Source organism: Lissotriton helveticus, chromosome 4_1, assembly GCF_964261635.1.
Source record: "Lissotriton helveticus chromosome 4_1, aLisHel1.1, whole genome shotgun sequence".
Classification (NCBI taxonomy): Eukaryota; Metazoa; Chordata; class Amphibia; order Caudata; family Salamandridae; genus Lissotriton; species Lissotriton helveticus.
Window position 1 is genome coordinate 1,747,779,002 of NC_136063.1, and position 19,556 is coordinate 1,747,798,557.

Genomic DNA, 19,556 nt, shown 5'->3' on the forward strand with positions numbered 1-19,556 from the left:
TATCTCTTCTATACGAATTGATACTTTAAGCAGAATGAAAGCCATTCTTTTGCAAAAAACAGTGCTACTGACCTCATCCAGAGAGACGTATGATCTGCATGTTGCAAGGTCCTCTGCAGAGATACATGCATTATTATCAACAAACTGATCAGTACATTTTGTAGAAATGTTAGGTCGTATCTTTAACATGTCTGATACCAGTGGTATTGCACATGTATTTAAGACAATTTTTTCGGGACTGTTAGCACCTTTTGAAGCAGTCTTGGGCATTTTTCCTAACTTTGTCCACTATGTGTTCAGCGGACTGCCTCTCATTTTGGGACTCGTAGCAGGGATCTTATTTTTATTCCTCCTGCTCCGTTATGGCAAATCCGGCCACCAACGATACCCAAGCCAGCATGGAAAATGCGTCAAGGCAATGAGGTATCGTGAGAGAATAACACAGATCCTTGGCTTGGCTCGTTTGAGAGATCTGAATACCACATGGTTCCTGTCATTCAGACCAATCTGGCAAGATTGCATCTTACCTGTTCTACGATGCCTGCTTTGTGGAGAGGAATGCGTGTTAGATGTCTGTCTAACACCAGCATCGGTTATGCCAACGGATGCTGACGCATTACTGGGCCCGGTAACGGCTCATGTGTTGTGTTGCCCCCAGTGGCTACCAATCCTGATGACGGCATTCATTGAGATCTCACCGGCAAATCCAACTGGACGTGAGATACGCGAACCAACAGGCACACAGGTACCATCTGATATGAACATTGCTAACGCGGCTGACGGCGATGCTTCGCATCTATGCACAATTGACCTTCCAAATTAAGTAGTCGAACTTTCATCTACTGTGGTAGACGATTTCTTTGCCAGCCTCAATGACTTAATGTTTTCTCCTGACACCGAGAATAACTTTTAAAATTAGCACACAGCGTTCTCTGGAACTCTGAAATTCGACCTTCACTTTTTTCAAAACAAAAGCAACCAGTTGTGAATACTCTATTTTAACGACAGATTTATTTGACTTTTCCAAAAAACAAAATCAAACTTTGGCACAAAAAGTAATCTGCTTAAAGTAGAACTATTCTTAGAGAACAAGAATTCCTTGAACACTTCCTAGAAACAATATTAGCCTAAACCAAAAACAAAAACAAAAATGTATATTCTGCTATAGGATGGTCTCGACCTTTTTCTTCTGTATCTAAGAGCATTTCATATATATAATTTTCGTGATTCATTCAGTTAGCATTGCTAATGTCATATCATATGCTTACAATGAAGTAATTTTCCTTAAATGTGTACTATACAAAATGCTCAATTTATCGTTTGCAACCATTTCAAATGCATTTTATATGATTTTGGGGGTTGTAAACACATGCTCTACATTACATGTTTTAGTGCTTAAACTTAGATGAACATGATAATGTGGAGTGGGTGTTATGTATCATTTTAGGACCCTATTGTAAGTTTCCCGATTCATGCCCTTATATAGGTATAAATCACCATATCCTTATATAGGCATAGAAATCATAACCATATTGAAGCATAGCTCATGCAGTCCAAATACAGCAGGGCTACTTCCACTAGTTCTGAAAATCCACAACGATTTCTTGGAAAACTCAGCTTCAGCAGCCAGGGACTTCCCATTGCTTGAATATTGATTTGTCCAAGAACTCATGGAGTTTTCAAAGAACTGAGACTCTTTGATGACGTTATTATGTCCAACTGTACGTCAAACTCGGCACCTTCAAGGTATAAATATGACCACACTCGCCCAAGCAAACACACGGTGGTTTGGAGCAGTTCGACTATCTACTTGCCCAAGGCACCCTGCTACAGCAAGTGCCGAAGGAAGCCGACCCTCCAGCAGACGCACTGAGAGAGACGCTGTCTTTTCTCCTGCCGAGAAATCCAGCTCCAGTGTTTCAAAGCTACCCTTGCAGGTTGTTGGGAAATCGAGTCCCGAGACGGACCTTCCCCATTCTAAACTAAGGTACGGAGCTGATTAGACCCTTGGAGAAATCTTGGGCAGATTCTTGGCAAAAGAATACTACATTTATGCTACACCTCACTTACTTCTTTCCTCGTACTAAGCTTAGGTTAGGTCGCCCGGGGTAGGCATATTTTAGAAGCACCAGTTGAGTACTTTTAGCCTCTGTTATTTATGCATGTATTTATATATATGGGTTAGGAACCATACAATGCTCTTACAGTATAATTTTATTCTACTATTTATACTGTATGCATTATAGTTTACAAACTGTGTTACTATTGTAGCAGTTCATTTCTTATGCTTGAGAAAGAAGACTGTTCAATAAAACCTTTTATTGAAAACGCCCGTCTTTCTACTTTCTCTGCACCTCTAGTGAAACGAAGCATGCACGATTGACTGAGTGAAATATCTATCTATTGTTTCCACGACTCTGAAGAAACGTTTTATCTTGGGGAAACAAAGTTGTCATGTTTATGCGGTTGTCAGAGACTAATCCCTTCTTGTGAATTTGAGAAAGTTTCTAGTGACCTCTGAGCTAGCTGGCACACACAATTAAGTCTAGTATATTCGATAGAGACTTAATCGACCTCAGTCCTACGTCTAATCTATAGGATATACTATTCCAATGTATTCCAATATATTGGCAATATAGGACCTACACTACACTGGAGAAGATTCTCTTCCCCGTGAATTTTATAAGGTTTTTAAAGATCTTATAATGGAACCATTTAGGCTGTTTGTATAACATGTTGAGATTTATGGTAAGGTACCAGAGTCATGGAACATGTCTCAGATAATTTTTTTCTTTAAAAAAAACAAACCCTATGATCATCAATGCAGATGCGAACATTTTTCTCTAAATACTCACTAATCATCCTACTCCTGCTATGTCGTGGGTAGTATCTCTCAATAAACATGGCTTTATTCAAGGTAGAGACACTACTGCACATGTTAGTACAGCAGTTTATGCCTTTGATAGGGCAGGGATAACGTGAACTCCTCTTGGTATGATAAGATGCTGAAAAATCTTTTGATAGGGTGGGTTGGCATTTTTTTGTGTGATGTTAAATTACTGTTTTTTTTAGAGCGCACTTACACCAGGCGGTTTCATGGCGCTGTGAACGGGAGGTAGTGGAACCAGCAGTTAAAAGCAAAAGGAAAGTGAGGAGTTACTCAAAGGCCGGCGGAACAAGAGAGTTTTCAGGCGGGATCTGAAATGGGGGTAGGACGTGGTTGATCTTAGTTCCAAGGGAAGGGAGTTCCAAAAGGAGGGGGCAAGGAAGGAGAATCTGAGACCACCGTGCTCCTTGAAGGCGAAGGTGGGAGTAGTGAGGAGAGCCTGGTGGGAGGAGCGAAGGTTGCGGGAGGGAAGATAGCGGTGGAGCAAGGAAGAGGTAAAGGCTGGACTGAGGCCGGCTAGTGCTTTGAAAATGATGCAGCCTAGTTTGAAGCCACAGCGCTTGGCTACCGGGAGCCAATGGAGGCTTTTAAGCAGAGGGCGGACGTGTTGGTGTCAGGGTAGGTGGGAGATGAGTCTGGCAGCCTGGTTCTGGACTAGCTGCAGACGATGGAGCTGGTAAGCGGGGATGGCAACGTATAGTGAGTTGGCATAGTCGATGCGCGAGATGATTAGGGCCAGGAGAGCCAGGGTTAAGGCTTCCGTGGTTAAGAACCTGGAGATCTTTCGGATTTTGCGTAGGTGGAAAAAACAGGATGTTACCACTGCACTGATATGGGACTTCATAGATAGATCTTTCCAGATTATATACCCCTAGGCTCTTTGCCGACTCGGCAGGACAGGAAGGAGTACCTAGCCGGGGGGGCCAGAAATTGGAATTCCATGGGTTGGAGGAACCTCCGATCAAGACTAGCTCGGTGTTGTCGGGGTTAAGTTTTAAGTGATTGGCCGCCATCCAGTCACTGATGAGGCACATGGTGGATTGAAAGTTGTTGATAGAGTGATCGGATGGGTCGATGTCGAACACTAGCTGGATGTCATCTGCGTAGTTGAAGGAGGTGGCCTTTTTCCCGCACAGAGACCAAATAAGAGGGGTCAGGTACAGGTTAAAAAGAAGAGGGGAAAGGGAAGATCCCTGGGGGACGCCACATGTCAGCTTAACTTTCTCTGCGGAGAAGTTGGAAAGGCGGACGGCCTGATGGCGGTTGCTAAGGAGATCCACCTAAGGGCCGACCCCTGGATGCCAGCGTCCCTGACACAGTCGATCAAGATGTTGTGGTCGGCCGTGTCGAAAGCAGCCGATAGGTCCAGGAGCACTAAGGCCTGGCTGACATTGCGGTCGGCTCCCCTTCTAAGTACATCCATGACAGAGAGGATAACTAATTCAGTAGAGTGAGCTGGTCTAAATCCTGTCTGTTGGGGGTCCAGGAACTTAGAGTGTTCGATAAAAGAACTGAGGAAGTTGGTGACATGAGACTCAAGTACCTTACTAAGGGGCCGATTAGGATGGCGGTGAATCCGCATCCTTCGGGCCGGCAGAAGCCACCGCCGGCCTGGAGGATGCGGATTCACCGCCGGGGTGACAGAAAACACCCACCACCAGATTAGGATGGCGGTGGGATCAGCGGCGGACGGCAAGTCTGTCCGCCGCTTTATCCGCGGTGTATGCTGGCAAATATGGTGGCGGTGTCTGCAAGACATCGCCAGCCATATTAGAAGGTATGCGGAAACATGCTTTTCCATGGCGGCTTTTCTGCCGTGGAAAAGCATGTGGTCTTTTGTGTTTGGGGGCCCGTAGCGGGACCTCAGGGTGTCGGGGGTTGGAGGGGCACATGGGGGTACCTATGGTACCCCCCAGTATTTACATGCACAAAGCAGCAGGCATCATGCGGTGCCTGCCGCTTTGTGCATGTAAATGTAAAGCATGCATTTTTAACCTTGCAGCGGGTGCTGCTTCAAGCAGCACCCGCCGCAAGATTAAAGATACGGGATGTGACCGCCAGGGTGGCGGTCACATCCTAATTGCACCGGAGGGACTGCCGCTGCCCCTGCGGACGGTCCCTCCACCTCGGGGTGGCGGACGGACGCCGGTCCGTCCGCCATCCTAATAGGCCCCCTAAGATAGGGGAGCAGCGAGATAGGGCGGAAGTTGCTCATGAGGGAAGGGTCGGCATTGGGTTTTTTGAGAATGGGAACAACTGTGGCTATCTTAAAGGAATCGGGAACTAAGCCTAAACTAAGGGAGTTATTAAGAAGTGACAAGGGGGCTTTGGGGCAGGCAGCAAAGGCTTCCTGGAGGACCCTCAGTGGACAGAAATCTGTGGGGGAGCCTGAGACAACCTTTTTTAGTAGCACCAGGAACTCGTCCTCGGATATCAGGGGTATTTGGGCCACTGTAAGGGGATTTTTTTGTAGTGGGCACAGGGGGAGAAGGTGAAATGGGGGGAGGGATATTGCATTTCATTTTTGCTATCTTATCCGTAAAATAGAAGTTAAGGGAGTCACAGAGGGTTTGGGAGGGAAGGAGCTTAATTGTCACTCTGTCTGGGGTTGAGAGCTCATTGACTATGGAGAAGATATCTTTGGTCTTGTTGGCAGAGTCGATGATTTTCTGGGAGACGTATGTGATTTGGCCTGGAGGATAGTTTGTTTGTAATCTTTCAGCAGTGCTACAAAAAGAGCTTTTTTCCCCGGGCGTAGTTTAGTCTGCAGCAGCGCTCAGCTTGTCTGAGTGAAAGTTTCTTATTTTTTAGTTCCTCCGTGAACCATCTCTGGGCATCATGGGGGCGTTTTAGTTTAATTCGCCTGAAGGGTACGACGATGTTGCTGGCAGATTCAAGCCAGTGTTTGATGCTGGCAGCCTGGCTATCTAAGGAGTCCTGTTCAGTAGGGAATGAGGCGCTAAGTAAGGTGCGAAACTCACAGAGGTCAGCTCTATTCCAGTTTCTTGCCGAGAGATTTCCTAAGGGAGCCTGTTTTAGCTGGGAGGCACAGGTCAGGGAGAACAAGATGATGTAATGGTGGGACCAAGAGCAGGGACAGATTGAGGGTAGGGTGATTTCCGGATTGGATGTCCAGACCTGGTCCAGGATGTGTGATTGTATGTGTTGAATGCAGTTCATACCAGATAGGAGGTCGGTGAAATCAGTGGAGTGGGAGCTCTCTTTAAGGTCTGTGGGCCGGTAATTAAAGTCACCTATGATCAGTGTTCTAGAGTTGTTGATTATTAATTGTGATAGCACATAGCCGAACAGAGAGGGAAAATCGGGCATGTGCTGAGGGGGGCGATAAACAAGAACACAGATGAGAGGAGACAGGGGAGATTCAAGTTTTATGATGAGACTGTCGACTGAGGGAATGCCAGCGACATTTAGGGTAGTAAACCTGAGTGAGTGGTGGATAATGTCCACGACCCCAACACCCGGCTTCCCGGGGGGTCGATTGGCTTGAAGGATGTAATAGCCTGGGGGCACTGCCGCGAGGATGTCTGGAGTGGACTCTGCCGCGAGCTACGTTTCCGTGACAAAGAGTATATCGGGTTTCTCTGAGTCTAGTAGCTGGAAGATTTCTAACTGGTGTTTGACCAGGGAGCGGGTATTTACGTAGCTGAGTGTTAGGGAGGTGTTCATTTTTTCCCTGGGCAAAGGGGGTGAGGGGTCCGGTGAGTCAGCAGGGTTGGGAGGGAAGGGAGCTGCCATAGAGTGGGCAAAAGTTCAATGAATGCTGCCCTAGGTTTGACCATCCCTAGTGAGACAATAAGGGCTTGAGTGCTGGGACTAAGGTGCCAATTGTCATGGAGGTGAATAAGCGTGTTGGCGGAGTGGGAGATGAAATGGGCAGGGTTCCCTGCCCCTAGCCCCGGTCGGCCATGGACGTGCGCAGACGGGCTCACCTTTGGCGCGCCCGCGGCGCGCCCGCTGCGCGCATCCGCTGTGCGATCCGCTGTGCGTGAGGAATGGCATGGGTGTTATGTAGGGGTAGGCTCTAGGTCATGTGACCGTCAGAGCACACCTCCGCCGAGCCCGGCCAGCTGCAATCAATCTCCTACTGAAGTGCAGCACCCGTCACCCTCCACAACAATCAGGGTAGAGGCCCTGCGGTGGAACGAGGTGCGGGCGCTCCTTCAGGAGAAAGTGCGGTGGTAAAGGATCCTAAATGAGAGGTAGGATTTTTTTAAATGAGTAGCATGAGAACAAAGTGGTTTAAAAAGAGTTAACAGGCAGCACTAGATCCACTGACCTGCTCCGTCTGATGCGCGTGAGGAATGGCAGGCTACATGTTGGGGTAGGCTCTAGGTCATGTGACCGTCAGAGCACACCTCTGCCAAGCCCGGCCAGCTGCAATCAATCTCCTACTGAAGTGCAGCACCCGTCACCCTCCACAACAATCAGGGTAGGGGCCCTGCGGTGGAACAAGGTGCGGGCGCTCCTTCAGGAGAAAGTGCGGTGGTAAAGGATCCTAAATGAGAGGTAGGATTTTTTTAAATGAGTAGCGTGAGAACAAAGTGGTTTAAAAAGAGTTAACAGGCAGCACTAGATCCACTGACCTGCTCCATCCGATGCGCGTGAGGAATGGCAGGCTACATGTAGGGGTTGGCTCTAGGTCATGTGACCGTCAGAGCACACCTCTGCCGAGCCCCGCCAGCTGCAATCAATCTCCTACTGAAGTGCAGCTCCCGTCACCCTCCACAACAATAAGGGTAGGGGTCCTGCGGTGGAACGAGGTGCGGGCACTCCTTCCGGAGAAAGTGCGGCGGTAAAGGATCCTAAATGAGAGGTAGGATTTTTTAAAATGAGCAGCGTGAGAACAAAGCTGTTTAAAAAGAGTTAACAGGCAGCGCTAGATCCACTGACCTGCTCTGTCCTTACAATGGTTGGTGTTAAGGGATTATATAAACAATGGATTCAGGCTTTTTAAAATAAACCCCAAGCTAAATTATTATATTTCGGTTTACAATCAACAGCTTTTCCAATTCTCCGTGGTACATGGCAGAGATGACACCGTTCACCCCTGCTATTCACCTTATACATTGAACCATTTATTTATGCTTTACAATTTAATTCTAAAATTGTTCCATTTATTTCTGGAGCTGCTTCGCTAAAAGTTATCGCCTATGCAGATGATATTGTAGTCTTCACAACAGAGCCAGCTAGAGCGATTAAGCTAATCGACGAAGCCGCTAAGCTTGGCTCTTTATCAGGCTAGAAATTTAATACTAGAAAAACACAAATCATTCTTAATTTGAAACCTAGCAAATCAATTCATGGGAGTTGCTCTGTGGCTACTTATTTGGGAGTTAAACTCTCTTCAAGGATAGATAAGATATTTTCTCTGAATTACGAATCTTTAATTAAAGATATAGCTACATTACTGAGGAGCTGGCATAAACTACCTATTGGCATTATTGGACATTCTAACATTAATAAAATGAAGGAACTACCAACATTTCTGTATCTATTCAGATCCATTTCTTTGCGGATTCCCAATGCTTTTTTTAAGAGATTAGAGGGTGTTTTAAGCAGTTTCATGTGGGGTTATAAAAATGATCGTCGAGCTATTGATTTGTTAAAACTCCCATATAAGCAGGGAGGGATTCATTTTTACAACTTTAAAATGTATATTTGGTCTGCCTTTGATTGTCGTTTTCGTAGTCTCCTAAATCCTATACATACCACCTTCTTTCTTCAGTTTATGCTGGTGGAGGATAGTGGTATGTATTTGCATAGAATTAAAGCCCCGAATTATTTTAAAAGAGTAATGTTCACGACTATACGTGATAGTACGTTTATATGGCGTGCAATTGTTCTCGTTGTAATCTTTCATTTTATCATGATAGACTCCCCTTATGGGGTAAACCAATACTCCCAGAAGTATTTCAGGATACTGCTAGTAAACACATTACCTCTCTTGGGGATCTTTGTGATCATAGTGTTTTTGTATCTTTGAGAATTTACAGCTACAATTTGAGCAACAGATTATATGTTTTTTAAATATCTTCAAATTTGCCATTATCTACTGAAACATTTAATTTTGACAAAAGTATTTAATTCGGAGGTCTAGGACTATTTATGTAGGGAGAAGACAAGGGGGCATATTATCAAGGACGGCGTTCAAAATATCGCCGTTTAGCAGCAGAAAACTGCCGCTAAACTGGCAATAATGGGCTTGATAATATGCCCTGGAGAATTCCCTTAGAAGCCCATGTTCACACCAGAACGTGGACTTCTATTGGAATTCTCAAGGGCATATGATCAAGCCCATTATCGCAACTTTAGGGGCATTTTTCTGCCACTAAAGCAGCGATAATTTTTAACAACGTCCTTGATAATATGGCCCAAAATCCCGTAACCCCATTGATGCTCATGAGAGAGTGGTTCCCCCCTGGCTCATTGATTGTGGCACCACAGAGGGGGATGGCAGCGGAGTTACCGCTGCCACCCCGACCCCCACGCTACCCCATGATGTCAGCATGCACAGCGCACCCCGACATCATCAGGAAGCACTGGACGCGCTGGAAACCATTTGTTTTCAGCGGATCCATGGAGAAGGAGGTAGGTTTTGGCCTCCGGTGGGGAGGGGGGCAAAATTTGAGTGCCTTGAGGCATCGGGGAGAGGAAACAGTGTTTCCTCTCCCCTGATGTCTCAATGCAGGGCATTCCTTGGGCACGATCGTGCACAGCATCGCGATCGTGCACCAGGAATACCCCCACTAGACACCAGGGATGTATTTTTGTGAGCAAAGGAAGCGACTACTTGGGAAAGGGTCACTTCCTTTGGGGGATATTTAAATTCAGACTTTTCTGCCCCCTCCCTCAAGCACAGATCGGCCATTTTTGGGACGATTCCAGACCGGGGGGGCAGAAAAGCCCACTAGAGCCAGGGAATTGATTTGTAGAAAAATCGGAAGCGACCCCTTGGGCAAGGGCCGCTTCCAGGGGCCAAATTTATTTACAAATTATATTCTGCCCCCCCTGGGGAAAGATAGCCTGATTTTTTGTGCATTTCTGGCCCCAGGAGGGCAGAAAAGTCCACTAGAGCCAGGGAATTGTTTTTTTTTTTTATTGGAAGCGACCCCTTGGGCAAGGGTTGCTTCCTTATGGGCCTAAATAATTTGTAAGACTTTTCTGCCCCCCCCCCCCGAGGACAGATCACCTATATTGTTTGACGTTTCTGGCCCGGGGGGCAGGAAAGCCCACTAGAGCCACGGATTTAAAAATAAATTAATTGGTTGCTTCCAGGGGACATATATTTGTTTATGTGTATTCAGCCCGTTTATTTGGCCTTTCTGCCCTCATTTGGGTAGTGACATAGCCTGTTATAATGTGAATTGTTTTTATTTCTTATGAATTGTAATGCTTTATTTCCCTCTTTTTGTTCTAGTTCAAGGCTTTTGCTCTTTAGACTGTTGCAGGTTGCGGTTTCGTTACTGGTGGTTTTGCTGTTTGTGTAGTTGCATGTGTTTGGTAAGAAACTTGTTGTACAATGTAAATGTATTTTTTGCAAATTGTTTAATAATACCAGTATGTTTGGCTTCTGTTTTTTGAGTGTCTAAAACATTTAGCATTTGTGCTTGAAGTGTATTTTGTTGTCTTTTGAGTAATTGTTTTTTTTCTTTCTAGTTGATTTTTGCTGTGTCTTTGCAGAGTAGGTGCTGGTGAGTGTAGCTGTTTCTTGTAAGTGAATCGTATAATTTTTGAGTATATAGATCATTGTGATAAAGGCACACATTTTTTTACTTACTTATTTTGCACAGTGTTGTTGACTTGTTTGTGCAGTCTCCTTTCTTAGTAAGGATAATGGCTAGCCGCAGGATTACTGCTCAGCAGGTTGTTGGTATGCTTTTTGATTCTTCCTCTGACCACGGTCCAGAGACTGACATCCGATGATGAAGATACTCTCAGTGCAGATGAAGCTACTCTTAGTGTGGCTGAAGTGCCCGTGTTAGAGGAGGACATTGATGTGCCGATAGTGCGGCAAGAGGCATCTGGGCTGCAGCCTAGGGCTGCAAGACTTCCCCTCGGTATAGTGAGGCAAGAGGCATCTGGGCTGCAGCCCGGGGCTGCAAGAATTCCTGTTGGTATAGTGAGACAAGAGGCAGCTGGGCTGTAACCTGGGGCTGCAAGACTTCCCGTTGAAAGTGCTGACCTCTTTGTTGCCCCAGGCATGGTGCAGCTGGATTTGGCAGAATTTACTGGTGTTCCAGGGTGTAGAGTGTATATGGAAAACCTTTTGCCGATACATTTTTTTCAGTTGTTTATGGATGATGTATTTTTGGCAGAGATTGTTGGACAGACTAATTTGTATGCCGAACAGTTTTTGAGGGACAACAGTGCCAGCCTTAAGCCCCACTCTAGAGCTACCCGGTGGACTCCCACAATTCTAGAACAGATGAAGAAGTTCTTGGGTTTAACTTTTTTGATGGGCTTGCTAAGGAAGCCATCAGTGGCTTCATATTGGTCTACTAGTCTCTTTATGGCAACTGCTATATTTCCGGCAGTTATTAGTTGTGATAGTTATTTGCTTCTGCTTCGGATGATGCATTTTGTCAATAATGGTTTAGCTTTGCCACAAAATCACCCTGAATGTGACCATCTTTTTAAGATTTGGCCTGTCATTGATCACTTTGTTGATCGATTTTCTAAGATCTATGCTCTAGGGAAAGAAATTACAGCGGATGAGTCTATGTTGTTTTTCAAAGGCAGCTTGGTTTTTAGGCAATACAATCATAGTAAGAGGGCACGCTATGGAATTAAGCTGTATATGCTGTGTGCCAGTGGGACTGGATATGTCTCTAATTACAGGGTGTACACCGGTAAGGAATCCAGGGTTATCCCCCCTGGTTGTCCGTCCACTTTTGGAGTGACTGAGAAAATTGTGGGAACTTGGTAGAGGATTTTTTAGCAAAGGCCCCCATTTATATGTAGATAACCTCTACACTGGTGTGCGGTTGTTCAGGAAATTGGCCAAAGTGAACACAGTTGCTTGTGGCACAATCCGCTCCAACCGTAAAGGTTTCCCTAGAGAACTTGTTGTCAAATGCTTGTGCGGGGACAGTGCAGTGCGAGGAGCTTCTAGCTGTGAAGTTTTCAGACAGGAGAGATGTCAACATTCTGACTACGATCCATGAAGAAAGCACTGCACATGTGACTGTTTGGGGTCAGGTTGCTGAAGCCCGCAAACCTGTGTGCATTTTAGACTATAATAGGGACATGGGTGGTGTTGACAGAGTAGATCAGAGGTTGGAACCTTATGCTGCTCTTTGTAAGGCTTACATTTGGTACAAGAAGTTGGCTATCCATCTTTTCCACTTGGCAACCTTTAAAGCTTTTGTTGTGTTCCAGGATTCTTGTCCTGAGTTAAAGGTGACTTGTGTTAAGTTTCAGGAGTCTGTAATAGGCAGTCTTGTTTTAGTGGAACAGGCAGGTGTACCTAGAGTTGGAGTGGTGGAGGATGTTGCCGGATTGAAAGATTGACACTTTCCTGATCACATTCCTCCCACACCCTCAAAAGAATTTCCCAGTAGGAGATGTAGAGTCTGTAGGCGAAGAGGTATGCGGTAGGAGACTCGTATGTACTGCCCGAGTGTTCTTCTAACCCAGGGCTGTGAGTGCCTACATGTTTTAGAATGTACCACACGCAAAATAATTTTTGGGAGCATCCATGAGTTTTAAAGTTAACTGCCTGGCCTCTATTGTTTAATATTTTTTGTTCAGTTTCAAGGTTGGCATTTGTGTAGTGTATTTAGTTTCAGTTTTTGTGTTAGTAGATTTGTATCTATTTGCAATTTGTTTGTGTTTTCTCATTTATATAAAAATATTCCTAAATGTGATGGTGGTGTGCACGGAGTGGTGCTTGTCTGGCGATGTGTGTGGTCTGAGGCTTGGCTGCTGATGTGTTTGGATTGCCCCTTGGCTGTCGGTGTGCGTGGACTGGTGCTTGGCTGGCGGTGTCTTTGTACTGGAGCATGGCTGGCGGTGTGTTTGTACTGGTGCTTGGCTGGTGGTGTGTTTGTACTGACACTTGGCTGGCAGTGTGTTAGTACTGGCGCTTGGCTGGCAGTGTGCGTGGACTGGTGCTTGGCTGGCGGTGTGCGTGGACTGGCACTTGCCTAGTGGTGTGCGTGGACTGGCGCGTGGCTGGCGGTGTGCGTGGACTGCCGCTTGGCTGGTGGTGTGCGTGGGTTGGCACTTGGCTGGTGGTGTGCGTGGACTGGCGCTTGGCTGGGGGTGTGCGTGGACTGGTGCTTGGCTGGCGGTGTGCGTGGACTGGCGCTTGGCTGGTGGTGTGTGAGTAGTGACTTGCTGCTGGTCACTACACACACGGCTAGCTGAGCGCCACTCCATGCAATCCATTAGTTTGTGTAGTTGTTGTGTCAGGAATGTGGACGTGTGAAAGTGATGGGCCCTTAAATGGCGCTGTCTGCTGGTGGGAGTGTTGTAATGTGATGGGCCCACGGCTGGTGGAGTCAATGTTTTGTATGTGTCACACGTATGAAAGGTGTATGAATGGCCTGTAAAGAGGTTGGTGCATTGTCGTGGCTTTACATTTCACGAGCTGTGAGTAAATGGTTCACTTTATCATCCTTTCAATTATTAACAGTGCATTTCATTTTTGTGAAATCACTTGCTAATACAATTGTATATACTGAACCATCACTCACCCTCGTGCCAAATCCTACCAGTATGTGTGTGTGTGAATGTTGTGATGTGTTGGTTTTTTGCCTGGTGGTGTCAATGGTCTTGTGTGTATCATGTATGAAAGGTGTGTGAATGGCCTGTAAAGCGGTTAGTGCCTTGCAGTGGCTTTACAGCTCACGAGCTGCGAGTCACTGGTTCAGTTTTTTGTCCATTTAATTATTTAAAGTGAATTTCATTTTTCTGAAATCTCTTGTTAATAAAATTGTATATACTGAACCATCACTCGCCCTCATGCCAAATTCAACCAGTATATGTGTGTGTTTGAGGAATAGATGGCTGTGCAGGAATCTTTGTCTTTTTAGTCTCTCTGCGAAGGTGCACATTCCATCTAAGAATAAACTACCAACTGTAGATATTGTTGTAAACCCATGGGAGTACATGGTGATGTCTCTATGGTGAATTCCAACAAGTTATTTCATCCACAATGTCCTGCAAACTTCCAAATGTCTGTCACATTTTCCTTGCAATATTGTGCCAAAATTCTCACGCTGCAGAAGTAAACAACTAATTATGTCAAAACGATCTGGTTTTGCAAGGTGTGTCACCTGGGTTATCGGCAGCCCTCTAGGGAAACCTACCAAACCCACACATTTCTGAAAACTAGACACTCGGGGGCTTCCAGGGAGGTATGGCTTGTGTGAATCTCCCAGTTTCCTTACCCAGAATCCCTTGCAAACCTCAATTTTAGCTGAAAAAAATCACTTTTTTCACACATTTTTTTGTGGGAAAGTGTGGCATCACCAGGCTCACACAAATTTCCTACCACCCATCAATGTGCCACTTTTTGGGCCAGTTACCTTGTGGCATCCTTCCCATGGGTACGTAAGAAGTTCTGCTGTATCTCTGGGACCTGCCTCATGGTACCCCATATTGTTAATATGGCACATCTATCGCGTTGTAAGGATTTTCCAAGCAGGCGCAATAAATGTTGACACACCGCTGCCTTGGCGCAGTGATGCATCTTTTCTTGGAAATATGCCCCATAATATATGAGTTAGTGCAGGGGTCTCCAACGAGTAGCTCGGGAGCTACTGGTAGCTCGCCAGTACCTTCAAAGTAGCTCTCAGAGATGAAGCGAAGCCCAGTATCAAATTCGGAGAGTAGGCGCCTATTAAAGAAGGCAGCACTGCTGATCTCAAGATCCTAAGAGTGACAGCCAGCCAAACCTATGGCAGTAACTTATACTAAATACTCAAACACACAAAGTATCGGCCTATAGGGCCTGCACTTGGCAGTATGTAACTAATCTCAATATAGCTAAGCCACAAGGATATTGACCATCTTGTATCCCTGATTTATCAGTCACAACATTTGTGTGACCAATGGGCCATAAAAGAAGTACGACAGTAGAAGCTTGAGCAGTAATGAGTGCTGACCCCCCCAAAGTGTGGGACTGCAGGAGTCAGAGTGAAAATGTGTCAGTTGGATGTATAACCAGCTCAAGACCTGAGGAGAACAGGGCATGATTCAGACCAGAGAAAATGAAGAGACTCATCAGCATTTATGTGCGTCCCTAATAAACACTATTGCTTCTTGAAGGTTACGCCTGGTGTCAAGGACCACCAAATGTCTATGCTAGCCCCCATCATAAGGGTGTTATCTTTAACATAATTGTGCCCATTCCAGGCATAATGGTGCCAATGGCATAATAAAGGTAATCCTTGACTATTTGGGGTATTTTTGGTCTAGTTGGGGTATACTGGCAGCCATCATTTACATACAGGGAGAATGACTGGCCTACATTTACGTATTCCTGGCGTAATAATGGTCATGACTGATATATGGTCTCTGCCTTGACCCTCATGGTTTCAAGCCTTGGACCAACTGTGGCCCTAGTATAATGGTGGGCACTATTGGCATAATACAGACATCCGTGTTTCTGGTCCACGGAGGACCTGGCTTGGCAGTTCGGTCTGGACTGTTCCCATGAGGCACAGGGTCAAGACTGATTTGCATATGGCTGGGTCTAAACTGGGCTGGTATGCTGAGCAAAAGAACGATGGATTTGCCCGAGATCTCTTGACTGGGGGTGAATGTATGACTCATTCAGCATTCCGTCTATCATTTGTTTGCGTAGCACTTTTCACCCCAAGTGGGAGGGGTATGCCCAGACGTGGGTCCCTTGCTCACTGTGCCACTGGATTTAAGCTAGCCTGGCTGATGAAGGGTGACATACCCTGAAACCAGTCCCAGGATGCTCGTTTCTGGTCCAGGGAGGACCTGGCTTGGCAGTTCGGTCTGGACTGTTCCCATGAGGCAAAGGGTTAAGGCTGATTTGCTTATGGCTGGGTCTACACTGGGGTGGCATGGTGTGCAAAAGCGCGATGGCTTTAACCCAGATCACTTGACTGGGGGTGAATGTATGATTCATTCAGCATTCCGTCCATCATTTGTTTGTGTGAGCATCTGTGGCACAAGACTAATACCTGGGTATTCAAAGTAGTCTATCCATATGAGGCATTTGTACATAGGAGTACTTGATGAAAATGAAAAGCTGATGTTTTGGGACTGTCCATTTCCTAAAATCTGAAAAATTATATTTTAAAGGCAGTTTTTGTTTTCAAGAATGGATTTTCTTCTGTTAAATTGAGTCTGTTTGCCCACAGTGGAAAGTGGTATTTCATAGAAAGAAGTGCACTTTCAGAAACTGATGAATAATAATTCAAGCTGAGCTGGGGAGACCTACTGCAGTATTTATATACTTTGTGCCATAGGACATGTCTAGATTTGAATGTTACTTCATAAGTCAGGTGGAGGCATTTTATATTGATGAATGTTTTCCTTGCATTTCTGATGGTAACCGCACCAGGAATACTTGGGTGGTAATTACTAATAATCCTGCTTAGGGTGGTCATAGCGTAGTCACTATTTTACAGTTATAAAGTTTACCAGAGAGCTCAGGAAGCTTTTCCTTGAGCAGAAGTAGCTCTCACTACAGAAAAGGTTGGAGACCCCTGAGTTAGTGGAAGTAAAAATCCATTGCTCTCAGTAGTGCGTTTTATTAGTGATCAAACAAATCCTATCAAGGACAGAAGAAGTGACGTACACCATGCATTATTGAGAATATTTTTGGGCTGGTTAGTACGCTTCTTCCATGACTACCTTCCTCGTAAGAGATCCCCCAATGACTTTAAAAAATAATAGAACAATTGTGAAAAGTCCACCACTAAGCGGTAACGTCTTGTTAATGTTTATTTACAGCTTTGAGTTAAAAAACACACACAAAATAATGTGATGCATGTCTAATCATTACACGTCTCTTATAAATATGCTGAAACCACTTTTATTTGGGAAAATGCTGCAAGCTTATATCAGCTAACAAGGGCGTCTAAGTATGAATATCCAAAATGGCTCGCCTGTGAGACTTACCTATTACCCACGCTTTCACCTTCCCTATGAAAGCGCATCTTCGTTTGGTATCGCATGGCAAAACTAGATAGAAATGAGCCTCAGGAATACAATATATGAATAAAGTGATGCATAGTGCCTATAGCACGTCGGTAATTCATTTTAAAGGTACTTTTCTTATTCATACATCATGTGCTTGCAAACTTGCCGCACCACAATATCCGCTGCATTTGTAATATTTTGCAAACAAATACAAAAAAAGGCATAGTAAGACTAACGATAGGGTGCAAGATCCTAAACACGACCATTTCTCGTTTTATAGAAGATATGAGAAAATTGTGTGGCCAAACAATTCACAATCCCATTATCTTTCAAGTAAATGTCTCAATTTAAACAGAAAAAAAATGGTCTTGTAAAATTATTGCTTTTTAAAATCATCTACTCTGACCTTCCTCCCAGGAAGACACATAAAGTCTGTAATCTATAATACAAAGAGCCTTGATCTGTATGAGATAATCTCCCCGGAACAGACAAGTCTGCTTCATATTTGCCACGGGCCTGGGTCTATATACAAGCATAGAAATTAGGTGCTTATAAATCGTTGCCTCCCATCAACGGGTCCCATAACAGATTACAATAATTCACACAAAATTACTCTGGCCAAAGATTTGATATTTGATTTATCTCGTTTATTTTTTAACTATGAAAAACTCAGCCGATATTGTGGAAAATAAAATGCCTGACTTGGGATAACAAGTAATCTGCAGTCGATGCTCTCATCAGCTGAACATGTGAAGAGTGTTGACATTCATTCTCGCGCCACGGTAGGGCTGATTGTGCAGTGATCTCAATGTAAGCAAGTATGCTCTCTCTCATTAGCACCTCATATCACCAATAAATAAGAAATTTCAAATGTGTGTGATAAAATACATGCACCATCATTCATTGCCATTTTCCAGAGAATTTCATAAAAACAAGCTCATTTGGTACATTTGATAACTATCTGCCATTTGTATTATGTGATCCAATTCTGTAAGTATAAGCCTCATTACTTTTGAGCATAAAGTTATGTTTTATTAGTTATACCTCAGTGTTTTACATTTCTAAACTATATTTAAACTTCTGCTATCGTCAACTCGGTTAATCCTGGGGATCCTCAAGTAGAAAATCAATAGTTAAAGAAAATAAAGAAAAGATAATACGAAAGAGACTAGCAATGTCCATGTTTCTGTTTTCCGAAATTGTATAAAAGAAGGAAAAATAGCAATATATCTGAGGCAGCAGAATATATCAGTGTCATAAACATCTGAACAAATAGGCATCAGAAAGACAGAGAAGCAATCTTTTGTAACTACATATTAACTATAAAACGTGAAAAGGGCGATACCTTTACTTATTTAATTGATGTTTCCTACATCAAATATCACAATGTCAAGTATAACATGAATCAGTTAGTAAAAGTCTTCAAATATATTTTTATCAACTTCAGAACGAATTTGCAAAATATAAACATTTTAGGCCTCATTATGATGTTGGTTGGAAAGGCTCCGAACGGCAACCGGTTTGTCCGAATCCAAGTCAGAATCTGCGTTTCTGACTGACTCGGAAACATATCCAACTGACCGATTATGATAGTCGGAAACCATTCAGACTTTCTGACTCTGTTCCATCCGGCATTTAGAGAAACCGAGTTGGTCGGAGACGAATCGTATAGGTCTACGGACCGCGTTTCTGACCGATGGATTATGATGTTGGGTTCGGACAGCATTTGCGACTTGGTTTGTCCGACAAGGATCGGCTGTCGGAAACTGACTTTGGGGGCAGGCCCCCCTTCACCCGGAGTTCTCCAGTTGAGGCCCGAAGGGGTACCCATGGGTCCTCTCTTTCAAACCATGCACGATGTGCAGGCACCATGGGTTGCCTGCCACAGGGTGCAAGGTTTTATGAAAACACCCCTTTGTCTATTGGAAGCCCGTCTTGTCCGTCGGAACGCATGCTCCCATTGACATCAATGGAAGTCTGGCCGAATGGTGTTCGGAAGCATTATAATCAGTCGGTAGGTCTCCGTTAACCTGCTTCGTTCAGAAACTTTTCCGAAAGCATCACTATGCAAAAAAAACATCTGCACAGTATTGTGAGTGGTAGAGGAGTAGGACAGCGATATCGAAGACTGTTTTCCCTCTGCCTGGACCACTGTGCGGTAATGAATGTATAAAGAGCAACAAAGATAAGTAGGTCAAACAAATAATCTGGTATGGTGAAAGTGGAGTGGCATGATAGTGAGTGTATGGTGGCAGGGAGAGGTTTCAAACAGGGATGGTGAGAATGCCAATGTAGAACAGTGACATGACTGATGGTTTAAGATTCCTGTGAAGGTATCAAATCAGTGATTCAGGAATGAATACTGGTGAAAATGCACTGACAAATAGGTAAGAAGATGCCTTTTATGAAATGTAAAATATCCCTTTTTGCAGGGTTATCCCCAAACGTTTTGCTACTTCCTCCTATTTTTTCCTGACCTGTTATTGTTGGTTTTAGGACTCTAAGCACTTTAGCACTGCTGATC